The sequence below is a fragment of the Oncorhynchus gorbuscha genome, linkage group LG18, assembly GCF_021184085.1.
Source record: "Oncorhynchus gorbuscha isolate QuinsamMale2020 ecotype Even-year linkage group LG18, OgorEven_v1.0, whole genome shotgun sequence".
Taxonomy (NCBI): domain Eukaryota; kingdom Metazoa; phylum Chordata; class Actinopteri; order Salmoniformes; family Salmonidae; genus Oncorhynchus; species Oncorhynchus gorbuscha.
Genome location: NC_060190.1, coordinates 27,685,779 through 27,711,944, shown reverse-complemented (window position 1 = coordinate 27,711,944; position 26,166 = coordinate 27,685,779). Strand labels below are relative to the sequence as shown.

Here is a 26,166-nt window from a genome sequence, read left to right as displayed (position 1 = left end):
AACTGCTGTTCAGAAATGCTCTTCTCCATCCAACCTCACTGAGCTCGAGCTGTTTTGCAAGGAGGAATGTGTTATATAAATATTCATATGAAGGATTCACCTCATCCGTTCCTTTCCAGAAACAAGAGGGGGAGAGAAAGGTAGGACAGACAACATGCTCCAGATACGTTCCTGCAGTAGCAAAAGCTATGAAAAAAAAAACAGCTAACCTCGTGATGTCACCCTTGAATCAGCCATCATCCCTCAACCAGCATCGGCCCAATTAGCTGAAATCATCGGATTGACGCAGGCCCTCATCAGAGGAAAAGGAAAGACTGTGAATATCTATACAGACTCTCAGCCTATGCCCATGGAGCAGTCCACACTCATGGACCCAGAACTTTTATGAGAAGCACATGGCCCCACACACACGAAGGCAAACTAAAGACCCTTCAAAAAGGTCTCGCACATCTGGTGGCACCCTCACATAAAAAATATGACTGACTTATTTTATGATGAATGTAACGTTTGTGGCAGCCACAACCCAAAGAAACCATATCAAACACCAATGGGCTCATACCCAGTACCTAATGCATGTTTTCAGGACATTAGTATAGACTACACCGACATGGGCGCCGATAATGTAACCAAAGGGAAACGCTATTTCCTAGTTATGGTAGATGGGTTCTCCAAATGGGTAGAAGCAATACCAACAGAAAAGGGGGGATGCTAGGTCAGTCGTTAACCTCTTGCTCCTACCTGACACGCAGGCATCCCATCTAGACATCTGGAAATGCAAATGTGCTACGCTAAAAGCTAATAGTACTAGTTGAAACTCAAACGTTCATTAAAATACACATGCAGGGTATTGAATTAAAGCTACACTCGTTGTGAATCCATGCAACGAGTCAGATTTTTTAAATGCTTTTCGGCGAAAGCATGAGAAGCTATTATCTGACAGCATGTAACACCCCAAAAGACCCGCAGGGGATGTAAACAAAATAATTAGCATAGTCGTCGCTACACAAACCGCACAAATAAAATATAAAACATTCATTACCTTTGAGCATCTTCTTTGTTGGCACTCCTAGATGTCCCATAATCACTATTGGTTCTTTCTTTCGATTAAATCGGTCCATATATAGCCTAGATATCGATCTATGAAGACTGTGTGATAAACGGAAAAAATAGCGTCTTATAACGTAACGTCATTTTTTTAAATTAAAAAAGTCGACGATAAACTTTCACAAAACACTTCGAAATACTTTTGTAATGCAACTTTAGGTATTAGTAAACGTTAATAAGCGATCACGAGGCGAAGTATATTCTTTAGCTGTCCGTCTGGAAATAATGTCTGGGTAAATCTCAACCAAAATAAATGCGCTGCCTTGCGTCTGTTTGACCAAGAAACAAATAGTAGGCAAATGACAAGACTCTAGACAACGTGTGGAAGCTGTAGGTATTGTATTGCAACCTCGGCCCCATTAAATGTGGTTCACCTTTATCAATGGGTTCAAGTCACGCATGGATATATTTTTCAATTTTCAGTGATCAGATTTTCATGCACTTTTCGATGAAACACACGTTCTGTTATAGTCACAGCCGTGATTTAACCAGTTTTATAAACGTCTGAGTGTTTTCTCTCCACACATACTAATCATATGCATATACTATATTCCTTGCATGAGCAGCAGGGCGCTGAAATGTTGCGCGTTTTTTAACAGAATGTTCGAAAAAGTAGGGGGTATGAGTAACAGGTTAAGTGGCTACAAACCAAACTAATACCCAGGTATGGCAACTAAAGACAAATCAGATCAGAAAATGGCTCACCTTTACATAACACACAGATTTGGTTCTGTGTACCACCCCCCGGTCCCAAGGTCTGGTGGAACGCTAAATCAGATTTTGAAAGCTAAGATAGCAAAAGTGACTGGTAAGAGTCATGCCTGGTCCACCAAGGGAGGGAGGTCATATGCCCACTCTTGATGTACAACAAATTGTAATGTCTGATTATGTGAAAAAAACTGACGGTTCTCTCTGCAGCACTCTCTACCAAGATACACAAGGTCCAGGGGGGGGGAGCTGCCGGGGGACACGCCACCACTGAAGGTAAAGGTTGGTGACTGGGCGAGGGTTAAAGTCCACGAGAGAAAGTGGCTGGAACCCAGGTGGACTGGACCGTACGAAGTGAAGGAGGTTACTTCACACTCAGTCCAGGTCAAAGGTAAATCAGGCGCACCTTGGCACCACCTTAAACATTGCACCCCAGCCCCAACTCCTTCCAGAACACTGACTGAAGTCAGAGCTGATTTGAGCGGCCTAAATTCGATTCCAAATGAGGACACTCCTTACTCAGGTGATGCATCATCAAACTCCGCCTCCCCTGAAAAAGGAACCTCGCCCAGTTAGAGGGACATTTTTCCCTCCCTGGGTGAGGCTGGGGATATCTGGCCCCTTATTTGTGATATTCTTACTGATATTTGGGGTGTCCCTGGGCACTTTCACATGGTTAATTGAACAACTATTTCACCCTGCCACATCACGTACACTTACCCCTACCCATGTCCCTAACTCCGTTCCTGATATCACTCCCTCCAATCACACTCGTCCCAAATGTAGCAATACACCTACAGACCCACCATGCACACCAGACAAGGTTAGGAGCACCACCTTATGTATACCCACGAATGCAACCACCACCATTGCACTATAGTTTTCAGGTCTAATAGACGTGAAGAGGGGGATTTGTTATATAAATATTCATACACATAGCTCATATATTATTCAGCGCTAAGCTAATCCGCCTGACTCAAGTCATCTTACATACCCCTGCTAAAACAGGAACTAGCTCACACAGCCAGCAATAAAACTACCTCCCTAACACTATCTCCTCAGCTTTGTTGTCTCCAGTAAAGAATTGCTATTTCTTATGCAAGTGACCAGCCTACTGCTAAATACATGGCTACAACTCACAGTAAAGCCTGTGGGGTCCCCTACAGGATAGCTCCCACATTACACACATAATCTCCCTTTTAGCCGAACACTGTGTGCCCGAAGAGGATTCTACGATGACGGACAGACAACTGAGCCAATGGCGGAAGACTACAGACTACACCCCAGCTGAACCAATCCAAAGATCCGATCTTCCAGAATCAACCTACTTTCTGTGCCGTATATTAGGGCTGTACTGATTCTTAACGGCCTCTTTTCCTGCTGTTCTGTGCGAGCGAACGGGAGAGCCGTAATTACGCTGTACTAGATATCTTCACTCTGAATAAACTGTCGCTTGTCATAACAATTTACCACTTTGTCTGAATCGATCCTTGACCGGCTCACCCATCTACATATCTAATTATTAACACTCCCGACCCCAGGAAACAAAGACATTTGTAGAGGACTGCTAATTCTTATGTAGGTGACATTACTGCTATTGCATTGTTATAACTGAGACAACACATAGCAACGTATTTTCACAGTAAAGCATGTTGGGTCCCCTACAGGATAGCTCCCACACACACACACACACACACACACACACACACACACACACACACACACACACACACACACACACACACACACACACACACACACACACACACACACACACACACACACACACACACACACACACACACACACACACACACACACACACACTAACTGCCGAGGACACACAGATAACACATACACCCACACATTGGGAGGAAGAGACACAGCCTTGACTTGCAGACACAAGCACACACACAATCTCCTTCCTAGCCGAACATTGTGTGACTGAGAACAGCCCGACGAGACCCGGAGGAACGACAGACGGTTCAACAGGACCAATCCAAGAAGACAACACCTCAACTGTGGCCAACCAAAAGACCGTGACTTCCAGACTCAACCTACTTTCTGTACTGTACATAACAGGCTTGCAATCTGTTATCGGGGCTTCTTTCTGCTGGTTCCTTGTGAGCCAAATGAAAGAGCCCGTATACGTTGTACCAGATATCTTTACTCTGAATAAACCTGTCGCTTGTCATATAATTGACCACCTTGTCCGAATCGATCCTTGACCGACTCGCCCTATCTACATATCCCATTATCAACAAAAATGGTAGCAGAGGATGGTTAACTAACGACCCAGTCCAGAGTGGTAGATGTGGGTGTGGGGGGGCGAGTTGGTGAAGGGACGGTTCACGGAGGACAGGTGAAGACATTCGGGGGGAGGACAACAATTCTGCTCAACTCGGGAAACTGATCACAAGGGTCGACCTTAAACAAGGTAAGCAAAACCTGTTAAATCAAACTTTGCATATTGTCGTATAGTCTATCCAAATTTTGATCAGTATGACCGAGTGAGTATGAATTCTTGACTAAATGTATATACACGAATGACAAGTTAACGATGGTGAAGTAAAAATATGTGGTATTAAATCTATCCATTAAACCCGGTAGCGGCCGTAATACAGTAGGGGATAGATTTAATTAAATTTCCACGGAAGAGTTGTGTACCCCGTGTCGAATAATTAGAGAATACGGAAGAGCTGTGTGCCCTGTATTTAAAAATTAAATTTCCACGGAAGAGTTGTGTACCCTGTGTCGAATAATTAGAGAATACGGAAGAGCTGTGTGCCCTGTATTTAAAAATTACATTTCCACGGAAGAGTTGTGTACCCCGTGTCGAATAATTAGAGAATACGGAAGAGCTGTGTGCCCTGTATTTAAAAAATTTTTTTAAAATCATTTGATTCCACGGAAGAGCTGTGTGCACCGTGTGTCCTGTTGACGCGTTGTGTACGGTCAAGGAGGTAAATTAAATCATTTTATTCCACGGAGGAGCTGTGTGTCCCGTGTGTAAACTTTAATAGATAACCAGTTTTGTATTACTGCCGCGTACCCTGTTTTGGGTTTTAGATACGTTTGATATATTTACTAAAACATACAATACATGACAAATGGTGACCCCGACGTGATCTGGTAAAAAGACATCGCTGGACATTGGTGTGCCAGCCGATTGGCCAGTACTGTCGTCGGACGGTGTGTCTCACAAATCCTGACCGGTCAACTAAAAAGGGTAAGCAGACACCTGTTGTGAAAAACTAAAGTTCTGCACATTGGAGTTATCCAAATTTAGTTTTGTGAGACACCTGTTTGATGTAAGTTACTAAATTTAAACTATTATGATGTGTGAGATAATAGTTGAGAAAGTAATATCTCCATTGGCAACTGCAATTTTATTATTGATCAACCATACTTAATGGTGCATTGTGTATGGGATGTACTAGTATGCCTGGTTGGTAGGTGATAACAGAGATCACTTACCACGTGTATGAATGATGGGTTGTAGGAGGCAGGGCCAAGTGTGAATGACGGATATTTAAATTGAATACTCGGACTTGAGGCCGATTTAGCCGTAGGGAAAGGGTATCACTTGGGTTTCAGTAAAGGCATGGGTTGTTGGCAGTATTGTAGTGTACATGGAATATCGTTGGAAATGGAAAAGGTGTTGAGAACGCTGAAGTCCACTCTAGATTTAAATAAAGGCAGAGAGGGAAATGAGTGGAGGAGACTGGGTGAGAAGCTGTACAGAGTATGGACAGAAGGTGGGGCTATTGCAACTCCTACTGGTCTGCTTGCTGGGGAGAATGAAGATTTGTGTGTGTCTGCTGTAAATTGAAGTTTACTGGCGTAAATGAAGATTTGTGAGACTCAAATCGTGTGCATGAAATACGTTTGATAGTCAGTCGGGGACTAATATCGGTATGAATGAGGTCGGGGACCAAGCGAGTGTGGTACATTAGGTATTTCATTTGGAGCTGGTACCGGTGAGAATGTTGAAAAAATCGCAGGCTGCTGATGAGAGTTATATCATAGAATATTGGGGGGTGTGCATGACTGTTGGAAAAGGTGTTAAACTCTATTAACGTAAAATTCTGTGTGTAGTTATATTATGAGGTTTGAACTATACTAATATTGTGGAATTACATAATCAACATCTATCGGGGCTTCTTATCTGCTGGTTCGGGGCTTCTTTCTGCTGGTTCCTTGTGAGCCAAATGAAAGAGCCCGTATACGTTGTACCAGATATCTTTACTCTGAATAAACCTGTCGCATGTCATATAATTGACCACCTTGTCCGAATCGATCCTTGACCGACTCGCCCTATCTACATATCCCATTATCAACACATTCCATCGCATGAACACATACACCCAGCCATAAAAACTGCCCCTCTACCTCACGAACCCCTGACACAAACATCTAGAATAAACACTCTTCGCCCCTTCTACTGGTCGGGTGCCCAGAACAGAAGACTGCTGTGCACCAATGGGGGCTTCTACTCTGGCTAGAGCGGGTCCGCCTCCAACCCTACGGGACCATTCAGAAGGCGTCACGACAAGAATCTACCTACTTTATTCTATGTATAAAAATGAATGTAACCTTTGTATAAGGCCTCTTTTTCACCTGACTCCTTGCCGAGTTATATGAACTAGATCCGTGCACGTAAAACTGCGGGACAAGATATCTTTGACTCATTAAAACTGCCTTTTGTTACAACTGAAATCCACTCTGTCCAGCGTCCATGATTTGGTCTCAACTCTCCAGTATTTGAACATCAACACTACTGAAAAGCCAACTGTTCCGGTTGATATACACTGCTCAAAAAAATAAAGGAAACACTTAAACAACACAATGTAACTCCAAGTCAATCACACTTCTGTGAAATCAAACTGTCCACTTAGGAAGCAACACTGATTGACAATACATTTCACATGCTGTGGAATGGAATAGACAACAGGTGGAAATTATAGGCAATTAGCAAGACACCCCCAATAAAGGAGTGGTTCTGCAGGTGGTGACTACAGACCACTTCTCAGTTCCTATGCTTCCTGGCTGATGTTTTGGTCACTTTTGAATGCTGGCGGTGCTTTCACTCTAGTGGTAGCATGAGACAGAGTCTACAACCCACACAAGTGGCTCAGGTAGTGCAGCTCATCCAGAATGGAACATCAATACGAGCTGTGGCAAGAAGGTTTGCGGTGTCTGTCAGCGTAGTGTCCAGAGCATGGAGGCGCTACCGGGAGACAGGCCAGTACATCAGGAGACGTGCAGGAGGCCCTAGGAGGGCAACAACCCAGCAGCAGGACCGCTACCTCCGCCTTTGTGCAATGAGGAGCACTGCAAAATGACCTCCAGCAGGCCACAAATGTGCATGTGTCTGTTCAAACGGTCAGAAACAGACTCCATGAGGGTGGTATGAAGGCCCGACGTCCACAGGTGGGGGTTTAGCGTCCACCGTGCAGGACGTTTAGCATTTGCCAGAGAACACCAAGATTGGCAAATTCACCACTGGCGCCCTGCGCTCTTCACAGATGAAAGCAGGTTCACACTGAGCACATGTGACAGACGTGACAGTCTGGAGACGCCGTGGAGAATGTTCTACTGCCTGCAACATCCTCCAGCATGACCGGTTTGGCGGGGGTCAGTCATGGTGTGGGGTGGCATTTCTTTGGGGGGCCGCACAGCCCTCCATGTGCTCGCCAGAGGTAGCCTGACTGCCATTAGGTACCGAGATGAGATCCTCAGACCCCTTGTGAGACCATATGCTGGTGTGGTTGGCCCTGGGTTCCTCCAAATGCAAGACAATGCTAGACCTCATGTGTCTGGAGTGTGTCAGCAGTTCCTGCAAGAGGAAGGCATTGATGCTATGGACTGGCCCGCCCGTTCCCCAGACCTGAATCCAATTGAGCACATCTGGGACATCATGTCTAGCTCCATCCACCAACGCCACGTTGCACACAGACTGTCCAGGAGTTGGCGGATGCTTTAGTCCAGGTCTGGGAGGAGATCCCTCAGGAGACCGTCCACCACCTCATCAGGAGCATGCCCAGGCATTGTAGGGATCTCATACAGGCATTGTAGGGATCTCATACAGGCATGTGGATGCCACACACACTACTGAGCCCCATTTTGACTTGTTTTAAGGACAATAAATCAATGTTGGATCAGCCTGTAGTGTGGTTTTCCACTTTAATTTTGAGTGACTCCAAATCCAGACCTCCATGGGTTGATACATTTGACCATTGATCATTTTTGTGTGATTTTGTTGCCAGCACATTCAACTATGTAAAGAAAAAAGTATTTAATAAAAATATTTCATTCATTCATTCAGATCTAGGATGTGTTATTTAGCGTTCCCTTTATTCTTTTGAGCAGTGTTTTATCGAATAGATATTTGAAAAACACCTTGATGATTGATTATAAAACACGTTTGCCTGTCGATATTATGGATTTCATTCGGCGTTGCCGTGACCGCTATTTCCGGTGGATTTCTGAACATATCGTGACAAACAAAAGAGGTATTTTGGGTATAAAAATAATCTTTATGGAACAAAAGGAACATTTGCTGTGGAGTCTCGTGAGTGAAAACATCCAAAGATCATCAAAGGTAAATGATTAATTTGATTGCTTTTCTGATTTTCGTGACCAAGTTTCCTGCTGCTAGCTGGACATAACGCTATGCTAGGCTATCGATAAACTTAAACAAACGCTTGTCTTGCTGTCGCTGTAAAGCATAATTTCAAAATCTGAGATGACAGGGTCATTAACGAAAGGCTAAGCTGTGTTTCACTATATTTCACTTGTGATTTCATGAATATGAATATTTTCTAGTAAGATTATTTGACCGTTGCGCTATGCTAATTAGTGTAGTTGTAAAGAATTGCTATTCTCTTATGCAAGTGATCAGCCTACTGCTAAATACATGGCTACAACTCACAGTAAAGCCTGTGGGGTCCCCTACAGGATAGCTCCCACATTACACACTGACTGCCAAACCAGCGCACACACACAGTCTCCTTTAGCTGAACGGATGTGACGGCGGGATTCTAGAGTGACGGACGGCCCAGCTGAGCCAATGGCGGAAGACTACAGACTACACCCCAGCTGAACCAATCCAAAGATCCGATCTCCCAGGATCAACCTACTTTTGGTTTTGTATAAATTGTATTGTAACGGTTCACTCTTTCTCTTTTCCTGCTGTTCTGTGCGAGCGAACGGGAGAGCCGTATTTACGTGTACCAGATATTCTCACTCTGAATAAACTGTCGCTTGTAGTACAATTTTACCACCTTGTCTGAATCGATCCTTAACCGGCTCACCCTTCTACATAACCTTTTATCAACATAGTTGATGACAATTATCCCGGATCTGGGATGGGTAGTTCCAAGATTAAAGGCAAAACTGATCCTAGATCAAACTCCTACTCTGAGACACTTGATAACACAGTCCTAGAAAGTTATTTTACTCAAACTGTAGTTTTAGGCTCTTCTAATCACATATTGTAGAGTTCTAACCTATTGCCCTGGTCTACTTAGTACACTGCATTTATATGGACATCAATACATACATGCACTACTTGGACTGTGTTTATAGTACAGTATAGTATTTAAGAGATACTGTGTAGAGTGATACTATCTCTGCTTTGGAAGCTTTACACCTGTTCCTCTCCTTCCTTCAGACCTCTGTCTCTTCAGGACCACTCTAGTCCAGTTTAGTGTTTAAGAGAGAGAGAGATTGTGTAGAGTGATACTATCTCTGATTTGGAGGATTTAGACCTGTTCTCTCCTTCCTTCAGACCTCTGTCTCTTCAGGACCATTCTAGCCCAAGAGGCCATTCTCAGGTGCCAGACTTCACAGGGCCAGCTCAGCCACCAGAGGGTCAAAGGAGACCCAGGGGGCCAGAGGAGAATGGGGGAGACACAGAATGACAAAATAACTTATACCTGACCAAGATGGCTGCCATTTCCAGCAGTTTCTAGAGTTATGAAGGTTTATGACAGGCCACTCTGTGTTTCTAGGTTATTGTATCTCCATGTGTGTACTGATTGCTGGTTCTTCTTCACAGGTTGCCTAACATTGGCAACACTTGCTTCCTAAATGCCACCCTGCAGTGCCTCCTGGTCCTGCCTTCCTTCTCAAAGGAAATCCTACGCCAGGAACAACTCTGGAACTCCTCCCCCTTCTCCAACCTGCTCAGGTAAAGGGAAGGCTCAAAAGCAGACACACCCCCACCCACGATTTGTGGTCTTAAATTAAAGAAGGGACACTCTTTTCACGGCACTCGTAGCCGGTTAGGAAAGCATTTTTGCTAACCCTAACCCTTTCCCTAACCACGTCATATTCCGCTGTGTATTGCATTTATTTAATTATTTCAATTTTTTGTTTTGTTTTTCTCCTTCGGAATCTTCATAACCCGCCGGAACAACAATGACACGATGATTATGATGTAGATATTTGTAGGCCAATTTGGAAACCGTAGAATGACTACATTGCCCGTAATATAATGCTCATCGACTGAACATTCCACATGTAGTTTGGGAAATTTGGTAGTTTTTAAAATGCTCTGCAATTGAGAGCAGTATCCAAACCAAATATATTAGGAGAATAAACAACACATTTTTGTTGTTTTGCTTCACTGTCAGTCCTCTAAGGTGAAATTGCATTGAATCGAATGAATCATTTCTAATGATGGGGTGCGGCTAGATAAAAAATATTTGGATAAACTAATCTGCCTCTTCAGCCGTAAGCCCGTATAGGTTGACACCATCCAGTCAGCTGCTAATTTACTCTCTGTCTCCCCTACGGGTGTCTGTCTGATGTGCACCGTTTGGGTCTACCTGACAGTGGCGCAAACCAGGCCTCAAAAGCAGACCTCATGTGGAAGGTCAAGTACTCCTTGTCGGGATATGATTTGAAGTATCTGGGGGACACGCAACAGGTAACTGAGGCACTACTCTCTTCTGAACATGCACTCTTTGTGCAAGGGTTCATTTTCTCTCAATAATTAGATTTTATCTTGGTATTTTTCTTTCTTCTCAAAGGACGCACACGAGTTACTTGTGAATATGCTGTGCTGTGCCAGCTGAAGGAGGAGGGAATGATACTGAAGACACTCGGGGTGAACTATACCTGCCCTGTTTCCCAGCTGGAGTTCCAGCTTGTCTCAGTGCGCACATGTACCAGGTAAGAGCTCCCATTGGTTGTAATGTAACTACTGGTAACAGGATCTTTCTACAAATAATATTACAAAACACATGGCGTAACATTGCAGAGACCTGAAACAGAAACCCGATGCATTTTTCTTCTCTTTGTCCTAAATTTGAAGCTGTGGGCGCGAGTCGTCCACCAGAGAGGATTATAATCACCTCTCATTGGACTTCAGCTCTGAGCGCACCTTGCTAAGCAGCCTAGCACTCACTTTCAAAGTCAGCACGTAGGGTTTAGCCCTGGGTGTAGAGACTAACACCCAGGGCAAGCTGCCCACTGCCTCAGAATACGGTATCTTATTATTGAAGTGGTATCACTCATTTTGTAATACTTCTGTTTCTAACCCAGGGCGAAAAGGTTGAATGAATTCACATGTGCGGGCTGCAAAGGCCTCTACAGCTCAAAAGTGGAGCAGTTCCACACACTGCCTCTGTGAGTTGCCTCTTTATAACCTCTCATAACACTGGCAGTGTTTAATGACAAGAGTGGTCATTGTGCCCTGAGACTTTAAGAGTAGTTACCTTCCTGAGCAGGTTGAAGGACTTAGGGATGAGCACAACCGAACAAATTTCACTCATCTGTTATTTTGTTGACTGGTTTCATTGTCCGTCTGTTCCTCTCTCTTCCTCTCTGTCTCTGAGCAGTGTGCTGGTTCTGCACCTGAAGAGGTTCGGAGGACCTGGGGGTTGGAGAAGCTGGAGACTCCTCTTTTGTTTCCTTAGATATTTATAGACCCATGAATTATGGTCATCTGGGTCTAAAAGACATCCACTTCTTTGTGTACTCACAGAATGACAAAATAACTTATACCTGACCAAGATGGCTGCCATTTCCAGCACTTTCTAGAGTTATGAAGGTTTATGACAGGCCACTCTCTGTTTCTAGGTTATTGTATCTCCATGTGTGTACTGATTTGATTGCTGGTTCTTCTTCACAGGTTGCCTAACATTGGCAACACTTGCTTCCTAAATGCCACCCTGCAGTGCCTCCTGGTCCTGCCTTCCTTCTCAAAGGAAATCCTACGCCAGGAACAACTCTGGAACTCCTCCCCCTTCTCCAACCTGCTCAGGTAAAGGGAAGGCTCAAAAGCAGACACACCCCCACCCACGATTTGTGGTCTTAAATTAAAGAAGGGACACTCTTTTCACGGCACTCGTAGCCGGTTAGGAAAGCATTTTTGCTAACCCTAACCCTTTCCCTAACCACGTCATATTCCGCTGTGTATTGCATTTATTTAATTATTTCAATTTTTCCCTTCGGAATCTTCATAACCCGCCGGAACAACAATGACACGATGATTATGATGTAGATATTTGTAGGCCAATTTGGAAACTGTAGAATGACTACATTGCCCGTAATATAATGCTCATCGACTGAACATTCCACATGTAGTTTGGGAAATTTGGTAGTTTTTAAAATGCTCTGCAATTGAGAGCAGTATCCAAACCAAATATATTAGGAGAATAAACAACACATTTTTGTTGTTTTGCTTCACTGTCAGTCCTCTAAGGTGAAATTGCATTGAATCGAATGAATCATTTCTAATGATGGGGTGCGGCTAGATAAAAAATATTTGGATAAACTAATCTGCCTCTTCAGCCGTAAGCCCGTATAGGTTGACACCATCCAGTCAGCTGCTAATTTACTCTCTGTCTCCCCTACGGGTGTCTGTCTGATGTGCACCGTTTGGGTCTACCTGACAGTGGCGCAAACCAGGCCTCAAAAGCAGACCTCATGTGGAAGGTCAAGTACTCCTTGTCGGGATATGATTTGAAGTATCTGGGGGACACGCAACAGGTAACTGAGGCACTACTCTCTTCTGAACATGCACTCTTTGTGCAAGGGTTCATTTTCTCTCAATAATTAGATTTTATCTTGGTATTTTTCTTTCTTCTCAAAGGACGCACACGAGTTACTTGTGAATATGCTGTGCTGTGCCAGCTGAAGGAGGAGGGAATGATACTGAAGACACTCGGGGTGAACTATACCTGCCCTGTTTCCCAGCTGGAGTTCCAGCTTGTCTCAGTGCGCACATGTACCAGGTAAGAGCTCCCATTGGTTGTAATGTAACTACTGGTAACAGGATCTTTCTACAAATAATATTACAAAACACATGGCGTAACATTGCAGAGACCTGAAACAGAAACCCGATGCATTTTTCTTCTCTTTGTCCTAAATTTGAAGCTGTGGGCGCGAGTCGTCCACCAGAGAGGATTATAATCACCTCTCATTGGACTTCAGCTCTGAGCGCACCTTGCTAAGCAGCCTAGCACTCACTTTCAAAGTCAGCACGTAGGGTTTAGCCCTGGGTGTAGAGACTAACACCCAGGGCAAGCTGCCCACTGCCTCAGAATACGGTATCTTATTATTGAAGTGGTATCACTCATTTTGTAATACTTCTGTTTCTAACCCAGGGCGAAAAGGTTGAATGAATTCACATGTGCGGGCTGCAAAGGCCTCTACAGCTCAAAAGTGGAGCAGTTCCACACACTGCCTCTGTGAGTTGCCTCTTTATAACCTCTCATAACACTGGCAGTGTTTAATGACAAGAGTGGTCATTGTGCCCTGAGACTTTAAGAGTAGTTACCTTCCTGAGCAGGTTGAAGGACTTAGGGATGAGCACAACCGAACAAATTTCACTCATCTGTTATTTTGTTGACTGGTTTCATTGTCCGTCTGTTCCTCTCTCTTCCTCTCTGTCTCTGAGCAGTGTGCTGGTTCTGCACCTGAAGAGGTTCGGAGGACCTGGGGGTTGGAGAAGCTGGAGACTCCTCTTTGTTTCCTTAGATATTTATAGACCCATGAATTATGGTCATCTGGGTCTAAAAGACATCCACTTCTTTGTGTACTCACAGAATGACAAAATAACTTATACCTGACCAAGATGGCTGCCATTTCCAGCACTTTCTAGAGTTATGAAGGTTTATGACAGGCCACTCTCTGTTTCTAGGTTATTGTATCTCCATGTGTGTACTGATTTGATTGCTGGTTCTTCTTCACAGGTTGCCTAACATTGGCAACACTTGCTTCCTAAATGCCACCCTGCAGTGCCTCCTGGTCCTGCCTTCCTTCTCAAAGGAAATCCTACGCCAGGAACAACTCTGGAACTCCTCCCCCTTCTCCAACCTGCTCAGGTAAAGGGAAGGCTCAAAAGCAGACACACCCCCACCCACGATTTGTGGTCTTAAATTAAAGAAGGGACACTCTTTTCACGGCACTCGTAGCCGGTTAGGAAAGCATTTTTGCTAACCCTAACCCTTTCCCTAACCACGTCATATTCCGCTGTGTATTGCATTTATTTAATTATTTCAATTTTTCCCTTCGGAATCTTCATAACCCGCCGGAACAACAATGACACGATGATTATGATGTAGATATTTGTAGGCCAATTTGGAAACTGTAGAATGACTACATTGCCCGTAATATAATGCTCATCGACTGAACATTCCACATGTAGTTTGGGAAATTTGGTAGTTTTTAAAATGCTCTGCAATTGAGAGCAGTATCCAAACCAAATATATTAGGAGAATAAACAACACATTTTTGTTGTTTTGCTTCACTGTCAGTCCTCTAAGGTGAAATTGCATTGAATCGAATGAATCATTTCTAATGATGGGGTGCGGCTAGATAAAAAAATATTTGGATAAACTCATCTGCCTCTTCAGCCGTAAGCCTGTATAGGTTGACACCATCCAGTCAGCTGCTAATTTACTCTCTGTCTCCCCTACGGGTGTCTGTCTGATGTGCACCGTTTGGGTCTACCTGACAGTGGCGCAAACCAGGCCTCAAAAGCAGACCTCATGTGGAAGGTCAAGTACTCCTTGTCGGGATATGATTTGAAGTATCTGGGGGACACGCAACAGGTAACTGAGGCACTACTCTCTTCTGAACATGCACTCTTTGTGCAAGGGTTCATTTTCTCTCAATAATTAGATTTTATCTTGGTATTTTTCTTTCTTCTCAAAGGACGCACACGAGTTACTTGTGAATATGCTGTGCTGTGCCAGCTGAAGGAGGAGGGAATGATACTGAAGACACTCGGGTGAACTATACCTGCCCTGTTTCCCAGCTGGAGTTCCAGCTTGTCTCAGTGCGCACATGTACCAGGTAAGAGCTCCCATTGGTTGTAATGTAACTACTGGTAACAGGATCTTTCTACAAATAATATTACAAAACACATGGCGTAACATTGCAGAGACCTGAAACAGAAACCCGATGCATTTTTCTTCTCTTTGTCCTAAATTTGAAGCTGTGGGCGCGAGTCGTCCACCAGAGAGGATTATAATCACCTCTCATTGGACTTCAGCTCTGAGCGCACCTTGCTAAGCAGCCTAGCACTCACTTTCAAAGTCAGCACGTAGGGTTTAGCCCTGGGTGTAGAGACTAACACCCAGGGCAAGCTGCCCACTGCCTCAGAATACGGTATCTTATTATTGAAGTGGTATCACTCATTTTGTAATACTTCTGTTTCTAACCCAGGGCGAAAAGGTTGAATGAATTCACATGTGCGGGCTGCAAAGGCCTCTACAGCTCAAAAGTGGAGCAGTTCCACACACTGCCTCTGTGAGTTGCCTCTTTATAACCTCTCATAACACTGGCAGTGTTTAATGACAAGAGTGGTCATTGTGCCCTGAGACTTTAAGAGTAGTTACCTTCCTGAGCAGGTTGAAGGACTTAGGGATGAGCACAACCGAACAAATTTCACTCATCTGTTATTTTGTTGACTGGTTTCATTGTCCGTCTGTTCCTCTCTCTTCCTCTCTGTCTCTGAGCAGTGTGCTGGTTCTGCACCTGAAGAGGTTCGGAGGACCTGGGGGTTGGAGAAGCTGGAGACTCCTCTTTGTTTCCTTAGATATTTATAGACCCATGAATTATGGTCATCTGGGTCTAAAAGACATCCACTTCTTTGTGTACTCACAGAATGACAAAATAACTTATACCTGACCAAGATGGCTGCCATTTCCAGCACTTTCTAGAGTTATGAAGGTTTATGACAGGCCACTCTCTGTTTCTAGGTTATTGTATCTCCATGTGTGTACTGATTTGATTGCTGGTTCTTCTTCACAGGTTGCCTAACATTGGCAACACTTGCTTCCTAAATGCCACCCTGCAGTGCCTCCTGGTCCTGCCTTCCTTCTCAAAGGAAATCCTACGCCAGGAACAACTCTGGAACTCCTCCCCCTTCTCCAACCTGCTCAGGTAAAGGGAAGGCTCAAAAGCAGACACACCCCCACCCACGATTTGTGGTCTTAAATTAAAGAAGGGACACTCTTTTCACGGCACTCGTAGCCGGTTAGGAAAGCATTTTTGCTAACCCTAACCCTTTCCCTAACCACGTCATATTCCGCTGTGTATTGCATTTATTTAATTATTTCAATTTTTCCCTTCGGAATCTTCATAACCCGCCGGAACAACAATGACACGATGATTATGATGTAGATATTTGTAGGCCAATTTGGAAACTGTAGAATGACTACATTGCCCGTAATATAATGCTCATCGACTGAACATTCCACATGTAGTTTGGGAAATTTGGTAGTTTTTAAAATGCTCTGCAATTGAGAGCAGTATCCAAACCAAATATATTAGGAGAATAAACAACACATTTTTGTTGTTTTGCTTCACTGTCAGTCCTCTAAGGTGAAATTGCATTGAATCGAATGAATCATTTCTAATGATGGGGTGCGGCTAGATAAAAAAATATTTGGATAAACTCATCTGCCTCTTCAGCCGTAAGCCCGTATAGGTTGACACCATCCAGTCAGCTGCTAATTTACTCTCTGTCTCCCCTACGGGTGTCTGTCTGATGTGCACCGTTTGGGTCTACCTGACAGTGGCGCAAACCAGGCCTCAAAAGCAGACCTCATGTGGAAGGTCAAGTACTCCTTGTCGGGATATGATTTGAAGTATCTGGGGGACACGCAACAGGTAACTGAGGCACTACTCTCTTCTGAACATGCACTCTTTGTGCAAGGGTTCATTTTCTCTCAATAATTAGATTTTATCTTGGTATTTTTCTTTCTTCTCAAAGGACGCACACGAGTTACTTGTGAATATGCTGTGCTGTGCCAGCTGAAGGAGGAGGGAATGATACTGAAGACACTCGGGGTGAACTATACCTGCCCTGTTTCCCAGCTGGAGTTCCAGCTTGTCTCAGTGCGCACATGTACCAGGTAAGAGCTCCCATTGGTTGTAATGTAACTACTGGTAACAGGATCTTTCTACAAATAATATTACAAAACACATGGCGTAACATTGCAGAGACCTGAAACAGAAACCCGATGCATTTTTCTTCTCTTTGTCCTAAATTTGAAGCTGTGGGCGCGAGTCGTCCACCAGAGAGGATTATAATCACCTCTCATTGGACTTCAGCTCTGAGCGCACCTTGCTAAGCAGCCTAGCACTCACTTTCAAAGTCAGCACGTAGGGTTTAGCCCTGGGTGTAGAGACTAACACCCAGGGCAAGCTGCCCACTGCCTCAGAATACGGTATCTTATTATTGAAGTGGTATCACTCATTTTGTAATACTTCTGTTTCTAACCCAGGGCGAAAAGGTTGAATGAATTCACATGTGCGGGCTGCAAAGGCCTCTACAGCTCAAAAGTGGAGCAGTTCCACACACTGCCTCTGTGAGTTGCCTCTTTATAACCTCTCATAACACTGGCAGTGTTTAATGACAAGAGTGGTCATTGTGCCCTGAGACTTTAAGAGTAGTTACCTTCCTGAGCAGGTTGAAGGACTTAGGGATGAGCACAACCGAACAAATTTCACTCATCTGTTATTTTGTTGACTGGTTTCATTGTCCGTCTGTTCCTCTCTCTCCTCTCTGTCTCTGAGCAGTGTGCTGGTTCTGCACCTGAAGAGGTTCGGAGGACCTGGGGGTTGGAGAAGCTGGAGACTCCTCTTTTGTTTCCTTAGATATTTATAGACCCATGAATTATGGTCATCTGGGTCTAAAAGACATCCACTTCTTTGTGTACTCACAGAATGACAAAATAACTTATACCTGACCAAGATGGCTGCCATTTCCAGCACTTTCTAGAGTTATGAAGGTTTATGACAGGCCACTCTCTGTTTCTAGGTTATTGTATCTCCATGTGTGTACTGATTTGATTGCTGGTTCTTCTTCACAGGTTGCCTAACATTGGCAACACTTGCTTCCTAAATGCCACCCTGCAGTGCCTCCTGGTCCTGCCTTCCTTCTCAAAGGAAATCCTACGCCAGGAACAACTCTGGAACTCCTCCCCCTTCTCCAACCTGCTCAGGTAAAGGGAAGGCTCAAAAGCAGACACACCCCCACCCACGATTTGTGGTCTTAAATTAAAGAAGGGACACTCTTTTCACGGCACTCGTAGCCGGTTAGGAAAGCATTTTTGCTAACCCTAACCCTTTCCCTAACCACGTCATATTCCGCTGTGTATTGCATTTATTTAATTATTTCAATTTTTCCCTTCGAATCTTCATAACCCGCCGGAACAACAATGACACGATGATTATGATGTAGATATTTGTAGGCCAATTTGGAAACTGTAGAATGACTACATTGCCCGTAATATAATGCTCATCGACTGAACATTCCACATGTAGTTTGGGAAATTTGGTAGTTTTTAAAATGCTCTGCAATTGAGAGCAGTATCCAAACCAAATATATTAGGAGAATAAACAACACATTTTTGTTGTTTTGCTTCACTGTCAGTCCTCTAAGGTGAAATTGCATTGAATCGAATGAATCATTTCTAATGATGGGGTGCGGCTAGATAAAAAAATATTTGGATAAACTCATCTGCCTCTTCAGCCGTAAGCCCGTATAGGTTGACACCATCCAGTCAGCTGCTAATTTACTCTCTGTCTCCCCTACGGGTGTCTGTCTGATGTGCACCGTTTGGGTCTACCTGACAGTGGCGCAAACCAGGCCTCAAAAGCAGACCTCATGTGGAAGGTCAAGTACTCCTTGTCGGGATATGATTTGAAGTATCTGGGGGACACGCAACAGGTAACTGAGGCACTACTCTCTTCTGAACATGCACTCTTTGTGCAAGGGTTCATTTTCTCTCAATAATTAGATTTTATCTTGGTATTTTTCTTTCTTCTCAAAGGACGCACACGAGTTACTTGTGAATATGCTGTGCTGTGCCAGCTGAAGGAGGAGGGAATGATACTGAAGACACTCGGGTGAACTATACCTGCCCTGTTTCCCAGCTGGAGTTCCAGCTTGTCTCAGTGCGCACATGTACCAGGTAAGAGCTCCCATTGGTTGTAATGTAACTACTGGTAACAGGATCTTTCTACAAATAATATTACAAAACACATGGCGTAACATTGCAGAGACCTGAAACAGAAACCCGATGCATTTTTCTTCTCTTTGTCCTAAATTTGAAGCTGTGGGCGCGAGTCGTCCACCAGAGAGGATTATAATCACCTCTCATTGGACTTCAGCTCTGAGCGCACCTTGCTAAGCAGCCTAGCACTCACTTTCAAAGTCAGCACGTAGGGTTTAGCCCTGGGTGTAGAGACTAACACCCAGGGCAAGCTGCCCACTGCCTCAGAATACGGTATCTTATTATTGAAGTGGTATCACTCATTTTGTAATACTTCTGTTTCTAACCCAGGGCGAAAAGGTTGAATGAATTCACATGTGCGGGCTGCAAAGGCCTCTACAGCTCAAAAGTGGAGCAGTTCCACACACTGCCTCTGTGAGTTGCCTCTTTATAACCTCTCATAACACTGGCAGTGTTTAATGACAAGAGTGGTCATTGTGCCCTGAGACTTTAAGAGTAGTTACCTTCCTGAGCAGGTTGAAGGACTTAGGGATGAGCACAACCGAACAAATTTCACTCATCTGTTATTTTGTTGACTGGTTTCATTGTCCGTCTGTTCCTCTCTCTTCCTCTCTGTCTCTGAGCAGTGTGCTGGTTCTGCACCTGAAGAGGTTCGGAGGACCTGGGGGTTGGAGAAGCTGGAGACTCCTCTTTTGTTTCCTTAGATATTTATAGACCCATGAATTATGGTCATCTGGGTCTAAAAGACATCCACTTCTTTGTGTACTCACAGAATGACAAAATAACTTATACCTGACCAAGATGGCTGCCATTTCCAGCACTTTCTAGAGTTATGAAGGTTTATGACAGGCCACTCTCTGTTTCTAGGTTATTGTATCTCCATGTGTGTACTGATTTGATTGCTGGTTCTTCTTCACAGGTTGCCTAACATTGGCAACACTTGCTTCCTAAATGCCACCCTGCAGTGCCTCCTGGTCCTGCCTTCCTTCTCAAAGGAAATCCTACGCCAGGAACAACTCTGGAACTCCTCCCCCTTCTCCAACCTGCTCAGGTAAAGGGAAGGCTCAAAAGCAGACACACCCCCACCCACGATTTGTGGTCTTAAATTAAAGAAGGGACACTCTTTTCACGGCACTCGTAGCCGGTTAGGAAAGCATTTTTGCTAACCCTAACCCTTTCCCTAACCACGTCATATTCCGCTGTGTATTGCATTTATTTAATTATTTCAATTTTTCCCTTCGGAATCTTCATAACCCGCCGGAACAACAATGACACGATGATTATGATGTAGATATTTGTAGGCCAATTTGGAAACTGTAGAATGACTACATTGCCCGTAATATAATGCTCATCGACTGAACATTCCACATGTAGTTTGGGAAATTTGGTAGTTTTTAAAATGCTCTGCAATTGAGAGCAGTATCCAAACCAAATATATTAGGAGAATAAACAACACATTTTTGTTGTTTTGCTTCACTGTCAGTCCTCTAAGGTGAAATTGCATTGAATCGAATGAATCATTTCTAATGATGGGGTGCGGCTAGATAAAAAATATTTGGATAAACTCATCTGCCTCTTCAGCCGTAAGCCCGTATAGGTTGACACCATCCAGTCAGCTGCTAATTTACTCTCTGTCTCCCCTACGGGTGTCTGTCTGATGTGCACCGTTTGGGTCTACCTGACAGTGGCGCAAACCAGGCCTCAAAAGCAGACCTCATGTGGAAGGTCAAGTACTCCTTGTCGGGATATGATTTGAAGTATCTGGGGGACACGCAACAGGTAACTGAGGCACTACTCTCTTCTGAACATGCACTCTTTGTGCAAGGGTTCATTTTCTCTCAATAATTAGATTTTATCTTGGTATTTTTCTTTCTTCTCAAAGGACGCACACGAGTTACTTGTGAATATGCTGTGCTGTGCCAGCTGAAGGAGGAGGGAATGATACTGAAGACACTCGGGTGAACTATACCTGCCCTGTTTCCCAGCTGGAGTTCCAGCTTGTCTCAGTGCGCACATGTACCAGGTAAGAGCTCCCATTGGTTGTAATGTAACTACTGGTAACAGGATCTTTCTACAAATAATATTACAAAACACATGGCGTAACATTGCAGAGACCTGAAACAGAAACCCGATGCATTTTTCTTCTCTTTGTCCTAAATTTGAAGCTGTGGGCGCGAGTCGTCCACCAGAGAGGATTATAATCACCTCTCATTGGACTTCAGCTCTGAGCGCACCTTGCTAAGCAGCCTAGCACTCACTTTCAAAGTCAGCACGTAGGGTTTAGCCCTGGGTGTAGAGACTAACACCCAGGGCAAGCTGCCCACTGCCTCAGAATACGGTATCTTATTATTGAAGTGGTATCACTCATTTTGTAATACTTCTGTTTCTAACCCAGGGCGAAAAGGTTGAATGAATTCACATGTGCGGGCTGCAAAGGCCTCTACAGCTCAAAAGTGGAGCAGTTCCACACACTGCCTCTGTGAGTTGCCTCTTTATAACCTCTCATAACACTGGCAGTGTTTAATGACAAGAGTGGTCATTGTGCCCTGAGACTTTAAGAGTAGTTACCTTCCTGAGCAGGTTGAAGGACTTAGGGATGAGCACAACCGAACAAATTTCACTCATCTGTTATTTTGTTGACTGGTTTCATTGTCCGTCTGTTCCTCTCTCTTCCTCTCTGTCTCTGAGCAGTGTGCTGGTTCTGCACCTGAAGAGGTTCGGAGGACCTGGGGGTTGGAGAAGCTGGAGACTCCTCTTTGTTTCCTTAGATATTTATAGACCCATGAATTATGGTCATCTGGGTCTAAAAGACATCCACTTCTTTGTGTACTCACAGAATGACAAAATAACTTATACCTGACCAAGATGGCTGCCATTTCCAGCACTTTCTAGAGTTATGAAGGTTTATGACAGGCCACTCTCTGTTTCTAGGTTATTGTATCTCCATGTGTGTACTGATTTGATTGCTGGTTCTTCTTCACAGGTTGCCTAACATTGGCAACACTTGCTTCCTAAATGCCACCCTGCAGTGCCTCCTGGTCCTGCCTTCCTTCTCAAAGGAAATCCTACGCCAGGAACAACTCTGGAACTCCTCCCCCTTCTCCAACCTGCTCAGGTAAAGGGAAGGCTCAAAAGCAGACACACCCCCACCCACGATTTGTGGTCTTAAATTAAAGAAGGGACACTCTTTTCACGGCACTCGTAGCCGGTTAGGAAAGCATTTTTGCTAACCCTAACCCTTTCCCTAACCACGTCATATTCCGCTGTGTATTGCATTTATTTAATTATTTCAATTTTTCCCTTCGGAATCTTCATAACCCGCCGGAACAACAATGACACGATGATTATGATGTAGATATTTGTAGGCCAATTTGGAAACTGTAGAATGACTACATTGCCCGTAATATAATGCTCATCGACTGAACATTCCACATGTAGTTTGGGAAATTTGGTAGTTTTTAAAATGCTCTGCAATTGAGAGCAGTATCCAAACCAAATATATTAGGAGAATAAACAACACATTTTTGTTGTTTTGCTTCACTGTCAGTCCTCTAAGGTGAAATTGCATTGAATCGAATGAATCATTTCTAATGATGGGGTGCGGCTAGATAAAAAAATATTTGGATAAACTCATCTGCCTCTTCAGCCGTAAGCCCGTATAGGTTGACACCATCCAGTCAGCTGCTAATTTACTCTCTGTCTCCCCTACGGGTGTCTGTCTGATGTGCACCGTTTGGGTCTACCTGACAGTGGCGCAAACCAGGCCTCAAAAGCAGACCTCATGTGGAAGGTCAAGTACTCCTTGTCGGGATATGATTTGAAGTATCTGGGGGACACGCAACAGGTAACTGAGGCACTACTCTCTTCTGAACATGCACTCTTTGTGCAAGGGTTCATTTTCTCTCAATAATTAGATTTTATCTTGGTATTTTTCTTTCTTCTCAAAGGACGCACACGAGTTACTTGTGAATATGCTGTGCTGTGCCAGCTGAAGGAGGAGGGAATGATACTGAAGACACTCGGGGTGAACTATACCTGCCCTGTTTCCCAGCTGGAGTTCCAGCTTGTCTCAGTGCGCACATGTACCAGGTAAGAGCTCCCATTGGTTGTAATGTAACTACTGGTAACAGGATCTTTCTACAAATAATATTACAAAACACATGGCGTAACATTGCAGAGACCTGAAACAGAAACCCGATGCATTTTTCTTCTCTTTGTCCTAAATTTGAAGCTGTGGGCGCGAGTCGTCCACCAGAGAGGATTATAATCACCTCTCATTGGACTTCAGCTCTGAGCGCACCTTGCTAAGCAGCCTAGCACTCACTTTCAAAGTCAGCACGTAGGGTTTAGCCCTGGGTGTAGAGACTAACACCCAGGGCAAGCTGCCCACTGCCTCAGAATACGGTATCTTATTATTGAAGTGGTATCACTCATTTTGTAATACTTCTGTTTCTAACCCAGGGCGAAAAGGTTGAATGAATTCACATGTGCGGGCTGCAAAGGCCTCTACAGCTCAAAAGTGGAGCAGTTCCACACACTGCCTCTGTGAGTTGCCTCTTTATAACCTCTCATAACACTGGCAGTGTTTAATGACAAGAGTGGTCATTGTGCCCTGAGACTTTAAGAGTAGTTACCTTCCTGAGCAGGTTGAAGGACTTAGGGATGAGCACAACCGAACAAATTTCACTCATCTGTTATTTTGTTGACTGGTTTCATTGTCCGTCTGTTCCTCTCTCTTCCTCTCTGTCTCTGAGCAGTGTGCTGGTTCTGCACCTGAAGAGGTTCGGAGGACCTGGGGGTTGGAGAAGCTGGAGACTCCTCTTTTGTTTCCTTAGATATTTATAGACCCATGAATTATGGTCATCTGGGTCTAAAAGACATCCACTTCTTTGTGTACTCACAGAATGACAAAATAACTTATACCTGACCAAGATGGCTGCCATTTCCAGCACTTTCTAGAGTTATGAAGGTTTATGACAGGCCACTCTCTGTTTCTAGGTTATTGTATCTCCATGTGTGTACTGATTTGATTGCTGGTTCTTCTTCACAGGTTGCCTAACATTGGCAACACTTGCTTCCTAAATGCCACCCTGCAGTGCCTCCTGGTCCTGCCTTCCTTCTCAAAGGAAATCCTACGCCAGGAACAACTCTGGAACTCCTCCCCCTTCTCCAACCTGCTCAGGTAAAGGGAAGGCTCAAAAGCAGACACACCCCCACCCACGATTTGTGGTCTTAAATTAAAGAAGGGACACTCTTTTCACGGCACTCGTAGCCGGTTAGGAAAGCATTTTTGCTAACCCTAACCCTTTCCCTAACCACGTCATATTCCGCTGTGTATTGCATTTATTTAATTATTTCAATTTTTCCCTTCGGAATCTTCATAACCCGCCGGAACAACAATGACACGATGATTATGATGTAGATATTTGTAGGCCAATTTGGAAACTGTAGAATGACTACATTGCCCGTAATATAATGCTCATCGACTGAACATTCCACATGTAGTTTGGGAAATTTGGTAGTTTTTAAAATGCTCTGCAATTGAGAGCAGTATCCAAACCAAATATATTAGGAGAATAAACAACACATTTTTGTTGTTTTGCTTCACTGTCAGTCCTCTAAGGTGAAATTGCATTGAATCGAATGAATCATTTCTAATGATGGGGTGCGGCTAGATAAAAAAATATTTGGATAAACTCATCTGCCTCTTCAGCCGTAAGCCCGTATAGGTTGACACCATCCAGTCAGCTGCTAATTTACTCTCTGTCTCCCCTACGGGTGTCTGTCTGATGTGCACCGTTTGGGTCTACCTGACAGTGGCGCAAACCAGGCCTCAAAAGCAGACCTCATGTGGAAGGTCAAGTACTCCTTGTCGGGATATGATTTGAAGTATCTGGGGGACACGCAACAGGTAACTGAGGCACTACTCTCTTCTGAACATGCACTCTTTGTGCAAGGGTTCATTTTCTCTCAATAATTAGATTTTATCTTGGTATTTTTCTTTCTTCTCAAAGGACGCACACGAGTTACTTGTGAATATGCTGTGCTGTGCCAGCTGAAGGAGGAGGGAATGATACTGAAGACACTCGGGGTGAACTATACCTGCCCTGTTTCCCAGCTGGAGTTCCAGCTTGTCTCAGTGCGCACATGTACCAGGTAAGAGCTCCCATTGGTTGTAATGTAACTACTGGTAACAGGATCTTTCTACAAATAATATTACAAAACACATGGCGTAACATTGCAGAGACCTGAAACAGAAACCCGATGCATTTTTCTTCTCTTTGTCCTAAATTTGAAGCTGTGGGCGCGAGTCGTCCACCAGAGAGGATTATAATCACCTCTCATTGGACTTCAGCTCTGAGCGCACCTTGCTAAGCAGCCTAGCACTCACTTTCAAAGTCAGCACGTAGGGTTTAGCCCTGGGTGTAGAGACTAACACACCCAGGGCAAGCTGCCCACTGCCTCAGAATACGGTATCTTATTATTGAAGTGGTATCACTCATTTTGTAATACTTCTGTTTCTAACCCAGGGCGAAAAGGTTGAATGAATTCACATGTGCGGGCTGCAAAGGCCTCTACAGCTCAAAAGTGGAGCAGTTCCACACACTGCCTCTGTGAGTTGCCTCTTTATAACCTCTCATAACACTGGCAGTGTTTAATGACAAGAGTGGTCATTGTGCCCTGAGACTTTAAGAGTAGTTACCTTCCTGAGCAGGTTGAAGGACTTAGGGATGAGCACAACCGAACAAATTTCACTCATCTGTTATTTTGTTGACTGGTTTCATTGTCCGTCTGTTCCTCTCTTTCCTCTCTGTCTCTGAGCAGTGTGCTGGTTCTGCACCTGAAGAGGTTCGGAGGACCTGGGGGTTGG

The 26,166-nt window shown here is 44.2% G+C and overlaps 11 long non-coding RNA genes across 16 annotated transcripts; all 11 read left to right on the top strand.

The window, feature by feature from the left end:
• The first annotated feature begins 9,870 nt into the window (after positions 1 to 9,870).
• On the top strand, positions 9,871 to 11,701 carry LOC124002551. Of its 2 annotated transcripts, XR_006833059.1 has the most exons (5): positions 9,871 to 10,006; positions 10,654 to 10,747; positions 10,851 to 10,992; positions 11,365 to 11,448; positions 11,661 to 11,701. It is a non-coding gene; the product is annotated as an uncharacterized LOC124002551 (long non-coding RNA). The 2 variants fall into 2 exon arrangements; XR_006833060.1 differs by lacking the exon at positions 9,871 to 10,006 and having other exon boundaries at positions 10,617 to 10,747.
• A 10-nt stretch (positions 11,702 to 11,711) lies between these two features.
• LOC124002550 lies at positions 11,712 to 13,767 on the top strand. Of its 2 annotated transcripts, XR_006833057.1 has the most exons (5): positions 11,712 to 12,085; positions 12,720 to 12,813; positions 12,917 to 13,058; positions 13,431 to 13,514; positions 13,727 to 13,767. It is a non-coding gene; the product is annotated as an uncharacterized LOC124002550 (long non-coding RNA). The 2 variants fall into 2 exon arrangements; XR_006833058.1 differs by lacking the exon at positions 11,712 to 12,085 and having other exon boundaries at positions 12,683 to 12,813.
• Positions 13,768 to 13,819: 52 nt separating this feature from the next.
• On the top strand, positions 13,820 to 15,056 carry LOC124002676. Its single transcript, XR_006833098.1, has 3 exons — positions 13,820 to 14,150; positions 14,786 to 14,879; positions 14,983 to 15,056. It is a non-coding gene; the product is annotated as an uncharacterized LOC124002676 (long non-coding RNA).
• A 2-nt stretch (positions 15,057 to 15,058) lies between these two features.
• Positions 15,059 to 15,832, top strand: LOC124002675. The gene is made up of 3 exons (XR_006833097.1): positions 15,059 to 15,123; positions 15,496 to 15,579; positions 15,792 to 15,832. It is a non-coding gene; the product is annotated as an uncharacterized LOC124002675 (long non-coding RNA).
• Positions 15,833 to 15,884: 52 nt separating this feature from the next.
• Positions 15,885 to 17,897, top strand: LOC124002409. Of its 2 annotated transcripts, XR_006833015.1 has the most exons (5): positions 15,885 to 16,215; positions 16,851 to 16,944; positions 17,048 to 17,189; positions 17,562 to 17,645; positions 17,857 to 17,897. It is a non-coding gene; the product is annotated as an uncharacterized LOC124002409 (long non-coding RNA). The 2 variants fall into 2 exon arrangements; XR_006833016.1 differs by lacking the exon at positions 15,885 to 16,215 and having other exon boundaries at positions 16,814 to 16,944.
• A 10-nt stretch (positions 17,898 to 17,907) lies between these two features.
• Positions 17,908 to 19,186, top strand: LOC124002408. The gene is made up of 3 exons (XR_006833014.1): positions 17,908 to 18,281; positions 18,916 to 19,009; positions 19,113 to 19,186. It is a non-coding gene; the product is annotated as an uncharacterized LOC124002408 (long non-coding RNA).
• Positions 19,187 to 19,188: 2 nt separating this feature from the next.
• On the top strand, positions 19,189 to 19,962 carry LOC124002407. The gene is made up of 3 exons (XR_006833013.1): positions 19,189 to 19,253; positions 19,626 to 19,709; positions 19,922 to 19,962. It is a non-coding gene; the product is annotated as an uncharacterized LOC124002407 (long non-coding RNA).
• Positions 19,963 to 19,972: 10 nt separating this feature from the next.
• On the top strand, positions 19,973 to 21,251 carry LOC124002406. The gene is made up of 3 exons (XR_006833012.1): positions 19,973 to 20,346; positions 20,981 to 21,074; positions 21,178 to 21,251. It is a non-coding gene; the product is annotated as an uncharacterized LOC124002406 (long non-coding RNA).
• A 2-nt stretch (positions 21,252 to 21,253) lies between these two features.
• Positions 21,254 to 22,027, top strand: LOC124002405. Its single transcript, XR_006833011.1, has 3 exons — positions 21,254 to 21,318; positions 21,691 to 21,774; positions 21,987 to 22,027. It is a non-coding gene; the product is annotated as an uncharacterized LOC124002405 (long non-coding RNA).
• Positions 22,028 to 22,079: 52 nt separating this feature from the next.
• LOC124002372 lies at positions 22,080 to 24,093 on the top strand. Of its 2 annotated transcripts, XR_006833003.1 has the most exons (5): positions 22,080 to 22,410; positions 23,046 to 23,139; positions 23,243 to 23,384; positions 23,757 to 23,840; positions 24,053 to 24,093. It is a non-coding gene; the product is annotated as an uncharacterized LOC124002372 (long non-coding RNA). The 2 variants fall into 2 exon arrangements; XR_006833004.1 differs by lacking the exon at positions 22,080 to 22,410 and having other exon boundaries at positions 23,009 to 23,139.
• Positions 24,094 to 24,103: 10 nt separating this feature from the next.
• LOC124002371 lies at positions 24,104 to 26,161 on the top strand. 2 transcript variants are annotated; one of them, XR_006833001.1, is made up of 5 exons: positions 24,104 to 24,477; positions 25,113 to 25,206; positions 25,310 to 25,451; positions 25,826 to 25,909; positions 26,121 to 26,161. It is a non-coding gene; the product is annotated as an uncharacterized LOC124002371 (long non-coding RNA). The 2 variants fall into 2 exon arrangements; XR_006833002.1 differs by lacking the exon at positions 24,104 to 24,477 and having other exon boundaries at positions 25,076 to 25,206.
• Positions 26,162 to 26,166: the final 5 nt, after the last annotated feature.